Genomic DNA, 19,109 nt, shown 5'->3' with positions numbered 1-19,109 from the left:
CATTAGTCAATCCAAAGGACATTACTGTGAATTTGAAATGACCATATCTGGTATTGTATGCCGTCTTAGGAAAATCCTCATCCTTGAAATGAATCTGGTAGTATCCTAACCTCAAATCAATTTTGGAGAATTTTTTCTCCCTGCAATCGATCAAGTAATTCGTCTATCCTTGGGATAATATATTTATTCTTGATGGTCACTTGGTTCAAGCCTCTATAATCAATGCAAAGGTGAAGTGTACCATCCTTATTCTTTTGGAACAAGACTGGATCCCCCCAAGGAGAACTACTGGGGCATATGTACCCTTGGTCCAATAGCTATTTGAGTTGTTCTTTTAACTCAATAGCTTTAGGAATGGACATCTTGTAGGATCTTTTTGCAAATGGTGCAGTACCTAGTATTAGCTTAATCTCATAATCCACTTCCCTAGGAGGTGGTAATTCTATCAATGCTTCTGGGAATACATCCGCGTATTCTTTTAAGCATGACGGCTCTTCATTGGAGTTGTCTACCTATTCCAGCTTGTTTAGCTTGATCAGATAGACGAGTAATCCTTTCATTATTCCTTAAGCTATTCGCATTGCCTTGGCTAGCTGGATCTTTGGTTTACGTGTTTCTCCTTGAGTTGTAACTAGCTCACCTTTAGGATTCTGAAAGGAGGCTTGGCCCTTCCCACAATGGATGTGAGCATCGTTGGGGACTAGCCAGTCCATCTTGAGTAGGCACTCATGGACTCCTAGATTCATTACCCTTAACTTAACAGATGTAGGCTTGTTTCCGAGTAGAAATTCCACCTTAGCAATTTGTCTAGTGCAAGTAATTTCTTGCCCATTTGCTAGTTTGACAAGAAAAGTAGGTGCAACTACAATGGCTATCCCTAACCTTCTTGCACAAGCTAGTAAAATGAATGAATGAGTGCTACCATAGTCAATCAGGGTTTTGAATCTCTTACCTTGGTAATCTGAGGGAGTTTGGATCACCAAAAATTGGCGATTCGGGCCCTTTTTATGGAGAGTTGCATGAACTGATGCCCTCTCAATCTCAGCTTCCATGGAAGGGTCTTCTTCTTTGTTGATTTCCTTAATGGTGATATTGGAAGTTTTTGCCCTTCCCATTGTTGCACGACCATGGCCGCGGGTAGCCCTAGCTTGGCCACTGAATTTTCCTTGACGACAATCTTTGCCAAGCTTTGGACATTCCCTTTTGAAGTGCCCAGGTTTCTTGCAGTAGAAACATTGTAGACTTTGGTCATTTCTTTGAGTGGGGAAAAAGTCACTGACTACATTTGCCCTTGGCTTCTTTTGTTGGCCTTGATCTGTCCTTGCACCCTTTTAAATTGAGCTTTTAACATCCGTAGATTCTGGTCTTTGTAAGACCTAGGTCTATTATTCTTAGACTTCGGCTAGACTTCTTGGGCAATGGGTCTTGCTCTTATCAATGCATCTTGTAAGTCCGAAGGATGCATTGATTCCAATCGAGTGTTCATTGGTGGGTTCAACCCATCATAGAACTTTGAGACTTATTGGGGAATACTCATTGTCGAGGCGTATTTTAACAAGGAGATCAATTTCGAGTTGTACGCCTCCAACTATTTCAACTTAAAGAACTCATTCATATTTTGAGTTCTATAGCCAGTGGCATGTACCTTCCCTGCACTGCTTCTTTTAGCTTATCCCAAGTTATTGTGCTTTTTGTGACTACTTGGTCTTTACATCATTGCTTCCACCAGAGCCTAGCTTCGCCGATGAGTTTGAGCTTGGCAATCATAGCCTGGTTTGTAGGTGCTATTCTTGGTGCACTGAAGTAATCCTCCATGGATTCAATCCATACTTTGGCATCAGCTTCAACAGTATTCCCTTTCCCATCAAATTCCACTGGTTTGATTTGTTTAAGAAGAAACTTCTTCTCTTGTGCCTCTACCGTGGGGCTTAGTGTGGGAGCAAAATTCTAATTCTGTGTTTGGGGTTGTATCTGGTTTCAATTTAAACATTTGCGTTAAGATTGCATTTACACAACTCTTCACAACTTATCTCAATGCACAGATTATTTTTCATCAATATTGTGCAACAAATCAAATAATCATAAAATTCTTATTTATTCATAAGAAAGCACAAGCCTCAAGTACAATTATTCATGGATAGATAGAGATAGACTGGGATGATTTTCTTTTCAGGATATACATTAGTGCCATGTTAATAATTCCTTATTGGATTCAACTACAGGGACAACACAGTAATATGGATTTGGGGAATGGAATCTCAGGAAGCAGTAAGTCATGGGAAGTTCAAGAAATCCCTGTTTTTGATAGCCATGACGTTTGTTTTGCCTCATTACTTTGATTCTATCCACTGACAAGACTTTGACCACCTCCTCATAGATGTAGCAAGTATGTTATACCTGCTGGTGTCCGATGTGTAGGATGAAGTTCACATGTGCCTCATGGAAGATGAATAACTTGATAATCTTGAAATCCTCCAACCATTTTAGCCTCTTCAGATTGTTTTGAAGATAGGCAAGCCAGTTGGCATCTATGTAACAGTAACTTGCGCTCCAAGTTCAATGCCTTTCCGCATATATTGGTGAAGGGTTGTAGAGACAATCTAGGATCCCCATCATGTCTGTTATTCTGTGATAACTTGAAGAAGAATTCATAGTCGTCCTGAACATGATATGAAAAATAAGGAATCTACTCCATGCCTTGTAGATCTGGAAGTAGCAACAATCCAGAAGTGAGTAAAAGAAGAAAGGTTTTCCAGTGAAACATCACTTCACTCTTTTTTATTATTCTTAATTGTTGAGATGACAAGCTCAACACATGCGGACATTGATGATGGACCGCCTGGTTAGATGGGTCCATACGTCTACACTTAGCACGTCGGTGGTCATTATGACTCTCACACGGCCACTAACTCATTACTTATTATATTCAGGTTATTATACCTATTTACAGTTGGCATAGTTATAGCGCCAGTGACTAGTGTAGTCGGTTATGCATCGTTTGACTTAATAGGCCACTTTCCTTTATGTTGTATCTTATCTATACTTAGTATACATTGTAAAGAGTGTGGAAGAAGAAGAAGAAACCAGTAAGAAAACGTTTTGGCCTCCATCTCTCTTCTTGTCTCTTGAGTGAGCTTCTCCTTGTGCATTCTGTGTGTGTTCCGACGCAGCATCTTGAGCAAGTCCCCCACCACGCGATTCTTGACATGGTATTAGAGCTGCACCACTGAGAGAGGCTGATTTTGAAGGCTGAAGTGACGGAGAAGAAGCAAGGTTTGAGCAAGCAAGCCACGGGTAAGAAGCTCTCCCATCCTTCCACTCTTTCTCTTGGATAGTGGATGTGGAGGCACTGGAAGCAAGGCAGAGCAAAAATATCAGATTGCAGTGAGATTTGGTGTGCGCGAAGAGTGCTGTCTATTCTGTAGACAAGCCCTTTAGGGCATATCCATAGTTATTTTGGGCATCTGAGGCTGTTTCAGGCCCCGTTTTAGAGCCGCAAGGTTGCGAACAACAGTTTCAGGGTACACTATAATTTCGACTGTTTTGACTGAAAGTGGGTGCGCAAGTTGCAGATTGCGAATCTGTAATTCTTGAGGTGTTTACAGGAAGCAAACATAAGGTTTATCTACAAACAGGTTGCAGATTGCATGTATTGTTGAGTAGACAGTGAAAAAGGCTGTCTGGTGTATTGCTGTGCACTACAGGTCAAGGGTTGCAGAAGATTTGCTTGCTGTTTGGTATTAGTTTTGTGATAATGGCAGAGAACAGTGGAAGCCCCATCATTGAGAAGCTCGACAAGAACAACTACCCTTCATGGAAGTTCCATGTCATGAACTTCCTTATTGGAAAAGGCCTCTACGAGTTTGTTTCAGGTGAAGAAAAGGAGCCAAAGGTGAGTGATCCTCCAACTGCAGAAGAGACAAAGGCACGGAAGGAATGGAATGCAAAAGACAAGAAGGTCATGTATTGACTGTCTGTAGTAATTGACAATAATATACTGGGACATATTAGAAATGCAGAGAATTCATATGCAACTTGGACCATACTTGAAAGTATGTTATCGGTAAATACAAAGGCACGAAAGATTCAACTCAAGCAAGAGTTGAATACATTGAAGAAAGGGAAGATGTCTATCAATGAGTATGCACTGAAGGTAAGAAGCATTGCAAATGCATTGGCAGCGATTGATGCAATGCCTGATGATGATGATTTGGTGTCGTCTACCTTGGGTGGACTTAATAATGAAAAGGCCTGGAAGTCTTTTGTAACTTCCGTATATGTCAGAAAGCCATTTCCAGATTTCGATGAGTTGGCCTCCCTTATGATCACTGAAGAGATCAAGATGCAGAGTGAGACATCTGAAAGAAGTGGTGAACAGGTCCAAGCTTTCTACTCCAGTTCAGGAAGGGGACGTGGCAGGTTCTCTTCAAGAGGCCGTGGTACAGGACGTGGTAGTGACAACCAACAAAACAGATTGAATCAGCAATTAGGCGATATGCAGGTTTCAGGAGGTCATGGTAATTTTAGAGGCAGGGGGAGCTTTAGAGGAAGAGGTAGATGGAAGAATAGAGGTTCTAACAACTCTAGTATTGTGTGTCACTACTGTGGCAAAACAGGTCATATTGCAGCCCAATGTTATGCTAAGAAAGATGATATTCACAGTGGTAAGTTGCAGCAAGGAAACTATGTATCGTCTTCATGACAGAATGAAGACAAAAATGAAAGTCTGTTTGTTATGCAGCATATGCTAAATGCTATTACAGGAAAGGGAACACATGATGATGTTTGGTATGTTGATTCAGGTGCATCCAATCATATGACCAGCCATGCAAAATGGTTTGGAGAGATGCAGGATTTGCAAAATGCAGGTTATGTGCAGACGGGTGATGATTCATGCCACCCAATTTCACATATTGGAAAAGTTTCCTTTTCCTTGCATGATGGTAAGACAAAGAGTCTTTCAGATGTATTACATGTGCCATCTATTACAAAGAACTTAGTGTCAGTCGGTCAAATGGTAGAGTAAGGGCTGCAAGTCAGATTTAATGCAAAGGGCTGCTTTGTAGAAGACTTCAATGACAAGTGCAAGTTGGTATCAAAGGGAAGTAGAGTTGGACGTATTATACTCTGGATGCTGGAATTCCTACTATGAATGCTGCTATGTATGCTAAAGGAAAAGGATATTGAAATTTGGCACAAACGCATTGGACATGTAAATGTACAAATGCTAAAATTAATGCAGTCTAAAGGGTTGGTTACAGGTTTGCCTACATTTAGAGTTGCAGAATTTCATAAGGTATGCGAAGCATGTCAGTTTGGTAAGCAAGCAAGACAACCCTTTTCACATGACAGAGATGTAATTAGAAATATCCTTGATGTTGTCCATACAGACATTTGGGGGCCTACACAAAATGTATCTCTTGGAGGCAGTTCATACTTTGTCACATTCATTGATGATTGTTCTAGAAAGCTATGGGTATATTTTATGAAGGAAAAGAGTGAAGCGTTTGAGCACTTTAGAACTTTCAAGACTGCAGTTGAAAGAGAAACAGGCTTGAAAGTAAAGTGCTTGAGGTCAGATGGAGGGGGAGAGTACCTCTCGAATGAGTTCAGTGATTTTTTGAGGTCTCATGGGATAAAGAGACAGTTCACATGTAGGTATACCCCATAGCAAAATGGGGTTGCAGAAAGGAAAAGCAGGCATATTGCAGAAGTTGCACGTGCCTTGATGGCTGAAAATAATATGCCTAAGCATTTTTGGTCTGAGGCTATTCATACTACTGTCTACATTATGAATAGAACTCCCACAGCTGCAGTTCATGGGATGACTCTTGAAAAATGCTTTACTGGCAAGAAGCCTGATATATCGCACTTGAAGGTATTTGGTTGTGTTGCATATGTTCATGTGCCAGATGAGCTACGGAAGAAGCTTGATCCAAAGGCAGAAAAATGTGTCTTTATTGGATACTCTCTAGAGCAGAAAGGGTATAGCTGTTATAACCCTGTCACATGTAAGTTCAGAGTGAGCAGGGATGTCATCTTTGATGAAATGAGCAGTTGGTATACATCTAGTGGTGATGCATTGGATGATGATGATCATGACACTGATGTGCAAGCTGAAAAGCAAGAATCACGGACTCTTAGTGGACCAGAGACATCATCTGGTAGTCCTTAGTCTGGGAGACTAAGGAGTACCTCTACATCTTCAGGTGCATCTAGTAGCACTACAGGTAAAGACAAAGGAAAGAATAAAGTGTCAGATGGCATTGATGCAGTTCTTGATGGAGACTCCAGTGGCTCAGAGAGCTTGGATTATAAGCTTGGTATTCCTTCTGTTAGGATACCAGGTGTACAGAGAGCTCATAGTAATGTAAAGGCTCCATTGAGTGATCCGGTGGTATGCAGATGTAGCAGGGTTAGATACCCTGTTAAAAGATTTGGTTTTGAAGGTTATGCAGCTCACCATTATGCTTATATGGTGAAACTAGTTGAGGATGTTGAGCCCACATGTTTTGAGGAGGCTATTGGTCATGCTCATTGGGATGGAGCAATGGATGAGGAGATGGCTGCATTAGAGGCCAATAAGACTTGAGATCTAGTATCATTGCCGAAGGGCAAGAAAGCTATTGGAGGTAAGTGGGTTTATAAGATTAAGCACAATGCAGATGGTTCTATTAGTAGGTACAAAGCTAGGCTAGTTGCAAAAGGCTATGCCCAGACATATGGCATAGATTATGAAGAAACCTTCAGTCCAGTTGCTAGGATGGCAACTGTCAGATGTGTGATTGCTTTGGCAACATAGCCAAAGGTTAGAGGTTGTAGCAAATGGATGTGAAGAATGCCTTCTTGCATGGTGATTTGCAAGAAGAAGTGTATATGGATCAACCAGCAGGTTATGAAGATTTAGAGCATCCCACATATGTGTGCAGGTTGAAGAAGGCACTCTATGGGCTCAAGCAAGCACCTAGAGCATGGTTTGACAAGATCAGAGAGTATCTTGTCAATATTGGCTTTTATGTTTCTGATGCTGATCACTCACTTTATGTGAGGAAGGGAGATGCAGGTTTGGTCATCATAGTCATCTATGTGGATGACTTGATTATTACAGATGATAGTGATAGTGGGATTGCTGAAGTCAAGGATTTTTTGAAGAAGAAGTTTGAGATGAAGGATTTAGGTGAGCTAAGGTACTTCCTTGGCATTGAGGTGATCAGATGTGATGATGGTATATGGCTGTCCCAAAGACAGTATGGCTTGGATATGTTGTTCAAGTATGGTATGACAGCATGCAAACCACTTTCAGTCCCGTTGGAGCAGAATGTAAAGTTGAGTGCTGATGCTGGGGATAAGATAGAAGACCCTACTATGTTTAGGAGGATAGTGGGGAGTTTGATCTACATGACCATTACAAGGCCAGACTTGAGCTACGCTATTGGTCTTGTGAGTCAGTTTATGCAAGTACTCAGAAAGCCACATTTGGATGCAGTCAGACGCATATTGAGATATGTGAAGTCCACATTACATTATGGAATTTTCTATGAGGTAGGTACATATGTACAGGTGTTTGGATACACAGATGCAGATTGGGCTGGTAGTATTTCTGATAGAAGATCTACCAGCAGATACATGTTCTCTCTTGGTAGTGCAACAGTTGCTTGGAGTAGCAAAAAGCAATCTACAGCTGCTTTGTCGAGTACAGAGGCTGAGTATAGAGGTGCTGCTGTTGCAGCATGTGAGATAGTATGGGTACAAAAGTTAATGGTTGATTTGGATGTGCAGGTGGAAGGTCCAGTTGTCATTTATTGTGACAACATGAGTAGTATACAGTTGGCTAGGAACCCTGTGTTCCATGCCAGAACAAAATATATTGAGGTACACTACCACTTTGTGAGAGAGAAGGTACTAGTAGCAAGTGAGATTGACTTGGTGTATGTCAGCACACAGGATCAGATAGCTGACATCTTCACGAAGGCATTGGGTATAGAGAAGCTTCAAAAGTTTCAAAGCTTACTTGGAGTTGTAGAGATGCAGTTGAGCTTGAGGGGGAGTGTTGAGATGACAAGCTCAACGCATGCGGACATTGATGATGGACTACCTAGTTAGTGGACTGCATAGGAATAGCCCTAAACTCTGGATGCTGAAATATTTCAGCAGTAAACTCTGTTGGCTGAAAGTTTTCAGCCCTCTGTGTCTCTGTAAGCTGATCATAATCAGCTGCAAACTCTGTTTGCTGAATTTCTTCAGCACTCAATACTTTTTGCTGAGTCACCTCAGCTTCTGACTCTATCTGTGACACAAAATCTGCAATTTCATGAAACATGTCCAGGGATTGCACTAATATATTACTGTGATAACTTTGCATATCAGTTTTCAGCATATTTTCCATCTCTGTCATCGTATCCACACAAATCATACTATCATACATCCCATCTATATGCTCATCATCCTCTAAAATTCCTGCATTTTTCAAATTTTTCTCCTTCCTGCATATGTACTGCCTGGCAGCTCTAGGCAACTTAGAAGTCTTCTGATAACTCATCGAACTGTTTGCTGAAATTCCAACAAAACTGGAGGAGAAAACACTACTGCCAGGAGGCGAGAACTCCAATCTCCTCTTCTCTGTACCATTGTTGTCTCGCGAAACAGCGGTACTTAATGAAAACCCGAATCCCTCACAGTGGGCAAAGGTGCATCTCTAAGAGCATCCCTGTTTCTAACATGGTTCACATACACAGTCATAAACTGAACTGCTCTCATGCCATCTTTACTGCGAATCCGTGCATAAGCAGATCCATCATCCATTACCTTTGTTTCCATGCGCATCTCTGTGATGAATGGCTGTCCAAGAATTATGGGATAAGAGAATGAATCCTGCACAAAGAAATGGATATCCTCCTCTACATCTCCAAACCCTGACACTGGGACGGGCAGCATACAAATCACCTGCAGTGTTGTTGGCGGCTCTCATATGCCACCCATGCTCTACATCCATAGGCCATCTATTACTTTCATAAACTCCACGAACTATGAGATTAATCTCTGAACCATGATCCACCAAAGTAAGATAAGGCACCTGTTTCTCTCCAATTTTTACCATCGTTTCTGTAGGTGCCCTAGCCCAATGACTCCGCGAAAAGTGACTACGCAATATCAAGACAGGCTCATCAGTTTCTGCATAATGCATAGGCTGAACCCTCTTCTCTATCTGTGGAAAAACAGAAGCATTCTCAACCATAACCTCATCCTCATCCTCATCCAACTCCCCAATCAAAACTCCCTGTGTATCAGTAGTAGGCAATGCATGTCTTTTCCTCTTTAGGACCTCTTCGAACTGATCTTGAAACTCTCTTTTCAAGATGCCCAAAACCTCAGAAATAGTAAAAGTCACCTCACTGCCAAGTATCTTATCATTAAAGATTTTCTTCATGTCCGTAGATGTCTCAATATCGGACATCAATCTAAACCCTGGTTGCTTTCTCTCTCTAGGCTCTTGCCTCTTTTCTTTCTTTTGAGCATCTTCCATCTGTCGTTCTGGCCCTGGTCTCAAAGACAGTCCTACAGTAGGTGGAGTAACAAACTCACCCCCTCTAGTCTTTTTAGCTACACTTGGATTTTCTTCATCCCTCTTACGCTTCTCCTCAATAAGTACATCTATTCCCTGAGACTTAGCCAAGTAGGCATAAATAGTGTACCTGTCAACATGCGAATCCCAACCTGTCTCAGATCTGATGCTAGAGCCTGCACTAGTCAAAACAGTTTACTGAATTTTTCCCTTGTTTGCCGTCTCCATAGCATAAGTCCATAATGCTAACTGATTCTCTGATCCTTTCTCAATCTGGACTCCATATGCAGAAGCATCTCCTCTAGCTACCACATAAGAAGTACGTGCAGCCATGTCATCCACTAACTTCTTCATTCCGCCTTTCTCAAAGTTGGTAGCAAGCGGAGCTCCTATTTCAGTCAACCAAATCTTACCATCTTGTCCCCAAAATACCAAATTCTTCCTCCTTGCATCTTGAAAAGATTCACAATCCCTGCAATGCTGATGGTCCGTACTATCACACCAAATACATCTTCGATCTCTCCTAGGTGCACTAGGAGCACTCCTAGGTGCAGTAGGAGCACTAGAAGAAATAGTAGGCGCAGTTGAAACAAACTGCTCTTTCAAATTTCCCACCAATTCTGCTTTAACTGACTCTAGTGTCAAATCCGTTATGCCTTTGATTATGTCATCAAGAGAGGAAGGCACCGCCGGAGTGGATGGTTTTGGAGCAGAAGGAGCCAGCATCGGTCTTGGAACAGGAGGAACAGGAGGAGTAGAAACAGTAGGCACTGGCATAGGCCAAGAAACTGGCTGAGGAAGAGAAGAAATAACATGGATAGAAGTAGGCATAGGAGCAGAAGACGGCGTCGGTGTCATAGATCCATTCTGTAGGCGGGTCATCCATATCCTTCTCTTGGTCAAAGTCGAGACTGCATCCTGGGCATCTTGCCAATCCGTTTTAAGACCCATAGACTTCGTGCGATCCTCAAGAAACTCTCCCAATTCTTCCTGAAGAGCAGGATCTGTAGCTTGCAAGAAAAGCTCAACTTTCTCAACATCCAATGCTCTTTGTTCAATGGCATCAAGCTGACTATACCTCTCTTCAAATTCTCGTATCAACTCTGAAGCAGCTAGACCTTTGTTTGGCATGTAGACCCACTCTCGGAATGACCTCCATGTAGCCATCCCAAAGTCCTCAAGGAAATACTCTTCTTTCAGGGCCTTCTTAAAATCTTTCCAGTGCAAATTTTGAATAAAAAGATCAGTCACTTTTGCCTTCAAGGCGGGTGTGACAAGACGAAGGAAATACTTACTCATAAGTCCAGCTGGAACTCCAAAAAACCCCATCTTGATCTCATATGTCTTCAAGTAAGCTGAAACATTACGGCCATCAAATAGCTTCTTCTCATTCTCAACTGCTTCAATCGCCTTAGTCGCGCTGATTGCATTCTCCTACTCCGAATATAGTTGCCTTTGCTAAGACAACTGTTGTTGATGCAATTGCTACTGCTGCTGCATATACAATTGTGTCTGCTGATTTTGAAGCTGCATATACATAGACATATTCTGCAAAATCTGCTTTAGATCATCCGTTGAAGTACTTGAAGTAGCAATCAATGATGGAGCTGAAGTAGAGGACGAAGCAGGAATTGTAGAAGAGGCTGAAATGGATGCTGAAGTATCTCCCATCCTGAAATTTATGCGACGCTTTCACGTCGGGTTCACCAAAGATGTCGAAGGGTTTTCGAAAGCAAAGTCGCAACCACAGAGGTTCTTGAGAAATTCCAAGACAGAAGATCAATCGAAGCAAATAATCAAGACAAATATGATGCCAAGTAACAATTGTATTACTGCCAAGTTATCTCTGAGCATAGAGAAACATCATAACAAACCTCATGTGATCTATGCAATTGACCCATGCCATGCATACAAGCTCTTATTAGAGTCCAAGCTTATGAGAAGTAAGATTTCAAATGCACACAATTGATAACAGTTTCTGCTTGCTTTGCATCATCTATATGTGATTGCAACAGTTGACAAATCTGTTCCTTTCTGCCCTCTCATGAGCAATATGAAACTGAGAATAGCTCTTCAAATCATGACAATTTGACTCTTGAAAATGACGACTTTGTAAACATAATCAAGCTTTTGATTATAACTATTATAGCTGGCCAGGCTGCAGAAATGGTTGAAGATGGTGAATTCTGAGACAAGACTTGCACAGACTGCTGCTAATTGACCAGGATTGAGGTCAAACAGTGTTAGAAAAAGCTAGAGCTAACCATAACTCATTAACTCTCCAGAAAGCAGCAGCAATTTATTAGAAGCAACGTTCTCATCTTCCTCCTCATCCAGCTAGTATATTTCCAAGAGCTTCACTACCTTCTCATAAATGTCTGAATTGTCATGGGTCTGTAAAGTCTCAACTGCTTCATCAATATACTGAGCATACAAATTGATGCCACCTGTATTACCAAGATCCTTCTCAGCTTCCCCAACCCTCAATATGTTTTCTAATCCTTCTAAACACACCGTCACAATTCGAGGATCCGAACAGGTCAATAGATCACACAATGGCTTGATGCAACCTTGGCTTATAAGGTACTTTATCTGTTCGTGTGTACCACCCAATGTAGCATTTGATATAGCCCAAGCTGCCTCTTTTTTAATCTCAAATTCTGCTGTAGCAAGCAATGATACAAGAGGAGGGATGATGTTTGCATCAATAACGGCCTGAATTTGCTCTTTGTTCCCAGCAGTTATATTTGATATGGTCCAACATGCTTCCTTTTTTTATGCTTCTTTTGTGGTTGTAAGTGAGCAAATTTAGAAAGCAGAGAAGATACTGTGTCTGTGCATCATCCTCTATGATAATATTGCCCACTGTTCGTAACGCAAGGATGAGGACCAATGGAGATGGATGCAGAAGCAATGCAACAAGCCTCGGGCAAACACCAGCTTCTATAACCGCCTGAATTTTATCATTTGTGCCATCAGAGAGGTCTCTCCAGAGGTATTCAAATTCGATATGATGAACATCTTTGTCATCTGCATTTTTTGTAAGTTGTTTATTGCATATCATACGAGCCAGAAAGGGTTTTTGTGGACCAATAATCAAAGGATCATCTCGTTCTGCAGTATCAATCAGTCCATACGTTCCAGGCATACTGTCTTCTCCGTGATATCCCTTGGTCGTATCAGCTTGTAGTCAAGCAGCACCATGAAAGGCCTCCAAAACAAAAGGATCATCGCATCGACTTCATGGGTCAACTTGATTGAGCTCTTCTGCTGTATGGCTGGAGGATGTCCTCTTGCAGTTGATTTTTGCACTTCTCTCCTTTCTCTAATCACAGATCAATGATGTCGATGCTAGTTGCTGCCACATGTACTAATAACAATGCTCTCTGTGCCATAGAAGTAAGGACTCGCTGTAGCAGTTTCAAAGGGCATGATCATCATGATAGTCGAGCACAGCCTCCCTCTTACTCCATCGAACGTCCGTCGAATTCGTTGACGGCAGCTGGCAACGATTGGGCGTCAAAGCAAACATGCGTTTTTTTTCCCCATTCAAGCTCCAAAAACATCTCCTAATTGTTCGCTCCCTTCCACCAGGAATCCCAATCATACAGAACTTTCAGAACAAGTGCAATTTCCTTGCAAATATTCGGAGTACCAGAAGCACAAAATTCTGCTACAGCTCCAAGTAAAAGCTTCTGGGAGTTTTCAATTTGAACAGCTTTTGCAAAACTCAGCCTCAGCACTCCGCATCCAATCGACAAATGGCTTTGCGTTCGTCAGGACCTTGGATTCTCAGTCAGCAAGCACAGCCTTTTCATTCCCCCATTGTTTTCTCCCAATTCCATTCTCTGATTGACGAAAAATCTCTTCTTTTCTTCTGTCTAGCTCCTCTGTTCTTCCCTCTCCTGAACTCTTCGTCCAAGTTGCAGAGATTCCCCTCCAATTTCAATTCATCTCCTTTTTGTCTCCGTAGCTCTCCTCTGATTGCCAAAAATCCTTCCTTTTCCTCTCCTTTTCGTCGAGCTCCTCTGATTTCTTTTTATTCCTCTACTTTTTGCTCTCCTTCTCCATTAAGCTTCTTCCCCCCAAAAAGCCCTTTTCAAAAATAGTCGTCCCTTTCCAAATAACATCCGTCGTTTTTCCTTCCCCAAAAACATAATGGCACAAAGAAAAGCGGCCCCTGCTATATCAATCATAGCATAAATTTCCTGGCCCTTATTGACTGCTCCTGTGCTGCCACATGCTGTCAACATGCAGGCAAACACAACTGCATTTACAGAAAAGCGCACAAGTTGTATCCATTAAAAAAAAACTCACTACTACTTCAACATAACCTTGTTGTACATATCCTAGTATTAGCACACTCCATGTAGCCACTTCTCGAACAAGAAGTTTGTCAAAGACTTCTTGTACCTTTGCAACTAAGCCACATCTGGCATATATGTTGACTATAGCATTGCCAACAAAAAAGATCTTTTTCTAGCCCCTCTTTACTATATTACCACGCAGAATAAAGATGCAAACATAACAACTAAGTATGTACAAAGTATCAAATCCCACACACAAAACTTTTGGGTGGATTTCACACCTCGGATGCGCAGCAATACGATAGCGACAAACCCTAGTTCAAATGAATACGTAGGGTTTCGTTGTAGGGAAGCCCATGTCCCAAATTGCAACCAACATTGCAAGGATATTCCTTCATTCAAAAGAATGAGGAAATTAAATAAGGTTATCTCCAAAAATCTCAAACGATAATGGGAATAGAGCTGAGAAAAGATGCTATCACATCAAATTTGAATTTCCTTTGGCAGAGAGAACAAAGAATTGTCTAGTACATATTGTGCACTTCTACTTGTGTTTGTACTTAGGAACATCTGTTTGGAAAAGGAGTCATCTAACAAGAAATTGATAAGAAAAAAATATTTCAAATTGGATTCAGGTTGAAACACCTGGGAGAGGCATGTTGAGAACTGCAAGCTAGCTGCCAACCCTATCCAAGGGGTTTTTTGATAGCCACGTCGGGAATGTGGAACCGAACCTGTCGTGAGAGGTCTCTCTGTAGAAATGACTATTTGTAGGAGGATGCTCGGGTGCCAGAGGGGCTTTGGCTATAAATCCCCTGCCTCCGAGTCCTACTAAGATGGTCTACGTGACTTGGAAAGAAATCTCGAGGCCCTATTACAAGTGCAAGGGTGAAAACTTGGAGGAAAATAAGACACATCCTTATGGATTATGGGTATCGTCCTATAGACAGGATTTCTATCTCAGTTGAAATTTTAATATAAATTTTACTTTCAAGGAGTTTGTCTAATCTGTTTTTCTGTGAATGCATAAAATTACATAAAGGAATATAAGACTAACGGGTTAATTAAGGAAGCTGCTTGTATGTGTTACTACTAATATGCCCTTAGGTAAGTATGAAACTAAAGCTATCAAGGGAAGTGGGTGGGCAGAACCCCTTACGGGTGTGTCCTACGGTAGGGTGGTTCCAAAGAACTGGAAGGCTTCTCTGCATTCAAATCGCGATGACGTATTGACCTTAGATAATGTAGGGTAGAACCGTGGCTCATATTGTTTTAGGGGACCGGAATGGGACTTTACCCAACGCGTAAAAATGTCGAGCGATGCATCCCTCTTGTTTCCCATTCTCTTTGAACCAAGTGCGATATGAGTCCACCTCGGTTTAGATACTTTGTGCAAAGTAGATAAGATTGTCACTAGAAGGCTATAGAATGACTTGACCATTAGAAACCCAAGAGGATTCAAGTCGATCCTAACAGGGTTGGCTGATATGCTTTGCTGCAGAGTAGACTCAAGATTCGCTAAAACCTTGTGACATTCCACGGGAGTGCCAGGCAGTGTCTTTTAGATCAAACTCCTTATGGACTACTAAAACATGTCGCGACCTAGGCTCGTTACATTTGGATCCGTCGGGGTCCATCCTCCTACTTTCCTTGAGAGAGTATTTTTTCAATTACCTAATTACCTACCACTTTAGGTTGAACATATAAAAAAATCTTGAATTATCTCCTAACACAAATTCATTATATGCCTTTGATTCATAACACAAAAGTAGAGTAAAGCAATTCCTTCTTAATAGTTCATTTCGGAAAAATGACTTTTTACAATGTTCTCTGCTCGAAGGTATTATTCTCTCCAATTTCTATTCCCTAAGTACTATTGGAGCTTCTAGGACACAATATGGAAATTGTAGAGTAGTTGGCAGTTCGTAAGAGCCTAAGGAGTTTATGACCAGAGCCCCCTAGTATCCTCACCTCCTCCTACTGATTAGAGTTCCCTATGAAAATATCTTTTGCATCATGATTGGTCTACACTCACTAATGTAAAAAAAAAAAGGAAAAACCCCTTAGAGTAGTTTTATTTACATTGGCCTTGGGGAGGTCTAGCACCATTAATAACATTGCCTCAGTTGACGTTCTGTGCCTCATCGGAATACTACCTCAGTTGTTGGTGATTTGTACTTGGTCATTCATCTCTTAGCTTGTTGATTTTAGGAAATATTAGTGACTAACTTGGAATCACAAATATCTTAATTTGAATGCATTATACATAAAAAGTTTATTTTTCAAGACCAATATTTTCTTTTAAAAATAATAACATCAAGGCAAAACTTAGTGTAAAGTGGCAATACCTTCCAACAGTCTTCCTCCATTCTCCCTTCCTCGAAATCTAGTTTGGGATGAGTCTAAAAAAGAATTTTATTCTTGAGAATACCCCTTTTGGAGTTAGTTTAATTATGAAGTCCGTAAATATCTTTTAGGGATAGAGTACCTTTATGAAGTCCGTAAATATCTTTTAGGGATAGAGTACCTCAGTATATGAGTCCATAAATATCTATTAGAGATTTCATTTTATCAACACAAATAAAAAATATTAAATCTTTTAGGGATAGAGTACCTTCCTTGTGCTCGCTTAGGTTCATCTTGTACAAATTCAAGTTTCCCCTTGGAATTTTTTGTTAATAATTCCTTTTAAGATTATATGTAGGAAATGAATAAAAATCCTATTTTATGACTCCACCTTTTGTTGTCAATTCATGGGATGATGGCCTATTGGTTGCCTTTATTATAAAAATATAGTACCTGGGGATCCATGACAGGTGCTTGGTTGATGGTATTCGTAGCTTTGTCTGTGATCCCAATACCTGTCATTTTGTTTGTAGTGATTGTGTCCGTAGCGTTATTGGCAGCTCTTGTCTTGCCAACCTTCGTAACTCTCTTCTTTGGGGCCATGGTCTTTAATCGCAAGATTGAAAAGGGGATTGTGGTCAAGGAGATTGGGGGTAATTAGATTGATGGGATTTTGATTGATGGGGGAAGGTGATCACTAAGAATTTAGAAAAATCGAAAAGAGTCTTGGTTCCATAGGGAAATAGGATAGAAGGGATGGAGAATTTGATTCCAAGAGTTCACGAAATATCCTTCTTGTCTCTGTGACAATGGTTTCTGTCCTCGCACTTCTCTTGCCCCACTCCTCTCGCTCTATACTCTTGAGAAGGGCCTCTCCTCTCTTGCTCGGATTGCTGTCAATGGCTTCCGATGCCTCATTTTTATAGCTAAATTGAAGAAGAAGGGTTGTGGCCAAGAAGAAGAGCTCTTTATGGAGGGTATCTTGGCAAAATAGCAATCTAGAAGCCTTCAAGATCCAATTTGATGCTAGCAATTTGATATTTGAGGTCTAGAGAGGATGCTAGAGATGCCATGACTAATTTGCCTAGCTCTCGTATGATCTAGCTTCAATCCAAGCCTCTCGTCAAACTGAGAAGAGGGGGAGATTGCTAGAGTTAACTGTTAAACTACAAAAGGAGAATTTAGGTTTCTTTTTTTCCAGAATCAAGAATTCCAAAATTGGGGGGTTCATGGCACCGTTTTTTTCAATTAAGAAAGGGGGGGGGGGAGCGGCCTATTCGTAACATCTTCTTCTCCTTCTTCTTTTTTTCAATGCTTTAAAGCTTTAAATCTTAAAGCTTTGTGATTTATCTTACTTACCAAGTTTTAAATGGGTTTGGTCAAATGTGACTTATGGTTCATAACTCATGTTCACACGGTGACTTCGGTGATGGATGGCTACAACCCTTATAAATCTGGGAAAATGTTGGGTTACGAACCTTGGACCATTTTGCTCGAGACCTTCTCTATTTAATGATTTAAAGTTCTTCAAGTCCATTTTGTGAGAAGCTGGGAGTATTTGAAATTAAAGTCGGGATATCACACAAACTTAGATAAAATGGATAAGCTTTCTACCAAGTGACCTTAGAAAAGTCCAAAAGATAATAAATAAAGTGAGAGGTAGGTATGTGGATTATATGTGAGGCTTTGATTTGACAAATTGACCTCAAGGCATAGAAGCTCAACTTGGTTGGTACCAAAGGGTCAAAGGATCACATATGACTTGATTGACATTGAACATGATTGTCATAGAGTCATTCATCACATTGGCAAATTTAGCATACAATGCATCAAATTAAAGATATCAACTATTTGAGAATGATTATAAAATACTTAATGACTTTCTCAAGTGTGCTGAGTAACAATTTTAATGTTCAAAGTAAGTGATTTAAATCTACAATAAGCTTTATATTGTCTTTCTAAATAAGGCCATTATGTTAATAATAGTTTTTTTTGGGTAGGCAAGGGACCTTCAAGCTAGAACTTAGCAAGGCTAGGGTATGATTTTTGCAAAATGAAGTATTGCAACTAAGAGTTCTTTTGATCTCTTTAAACTAGTCTTATGGCAAGGTGCTATGTTGATGGAAGTATACTTTTATGGTTTAAGTATTAAGGTTATGCATCATGGTTGCATGATGGTTGAAATTATGATGTATATATTGTAGGTAAGATCCAATCTTTTTCTTTTGATTTTAGTTATGCTCTCTACTTTTGCATGAATTATTGATGAGGGAGTACTTTACACAAGGGAATTTGTTTTTGTTTTTCTTTTAGATAAATTTTGTGGCATTTTGATATTTGGGATTCTCAAGAAGTATAATGCATGGAGATGGCTAGGCATGAATCAATGGAGTCAACATTCTTATGTACTATTCTTTTCTATAGTTTATGTATATAGCCTTTCTTATAATACACAATCCAAATGTACATGATATGCTTTAGACATGTGGATATTGAGTCTTTTTGGTGTATAGCTCCAGGTCATAGTACTATTGTAAAATGTTCATAATATTGATATTGATCTTGGAGTATAGTGAAAACTCCATGTCTAAATTATTATAGTATCGTGTTTTCATTTGAATCTTACAAAAGGGGCCATGATGATGTACCTTCTCTTTGCATTTTAGATTTACATAAGGGATATAATTATTATCTTGAAAATTCACAAAAGGGGTATATCAAATGTTGCAAATTTTTTTAAAAAGGGGTTTTAAAGTATCCATTGAACACATGATATCAGGGGCTTCTATAAGGTGACATGACAAGAGGTTTGAGGTAGATCAATGGAAGAGGAGGTGGTGTGCATATTTTATCCACTACCTTTTTTCACTTGGGCCCACCAAAAGTAGGCTTGT

At 40.5% G+C, this 19,109-nt stretch overlaps 1 pseudogene; it reads right to left on the bottom strand.

Annotated features, from left to right (window-relative positions):
- Positions 1-11,899: 11,899 nt before the first annotated feature.
- On the bottom strand, positions 11,900-12,710 carry LOC148026948 (importin subunit alpha-1b pseudogene; annotated as a pseudogene).
- Between the last annotated feature and the right edge of the window lie 6,399 nt (positions 12,711-19,109).

This window comes from Lygodium microphyllum, chromosome 13, assembly GCF_053477565.2.
Source record: "Lygodium microphyllum isolate KBCC chromosome 13, Lygodium_microphyllum_v1.1.10, whole genome shotgun sequence".
Classification (NCBI taxonomy): domain Eukaryota; kingdom Viridiplantae; phylum Streptophyta; class Polypodiopsida; order Schizaeales; family Lygodiaceae; genus Lygodium; species Lygodium microphyllum.
This window is presented reverse-complemented; position numbering and strand designations above follow the sequence as displayed.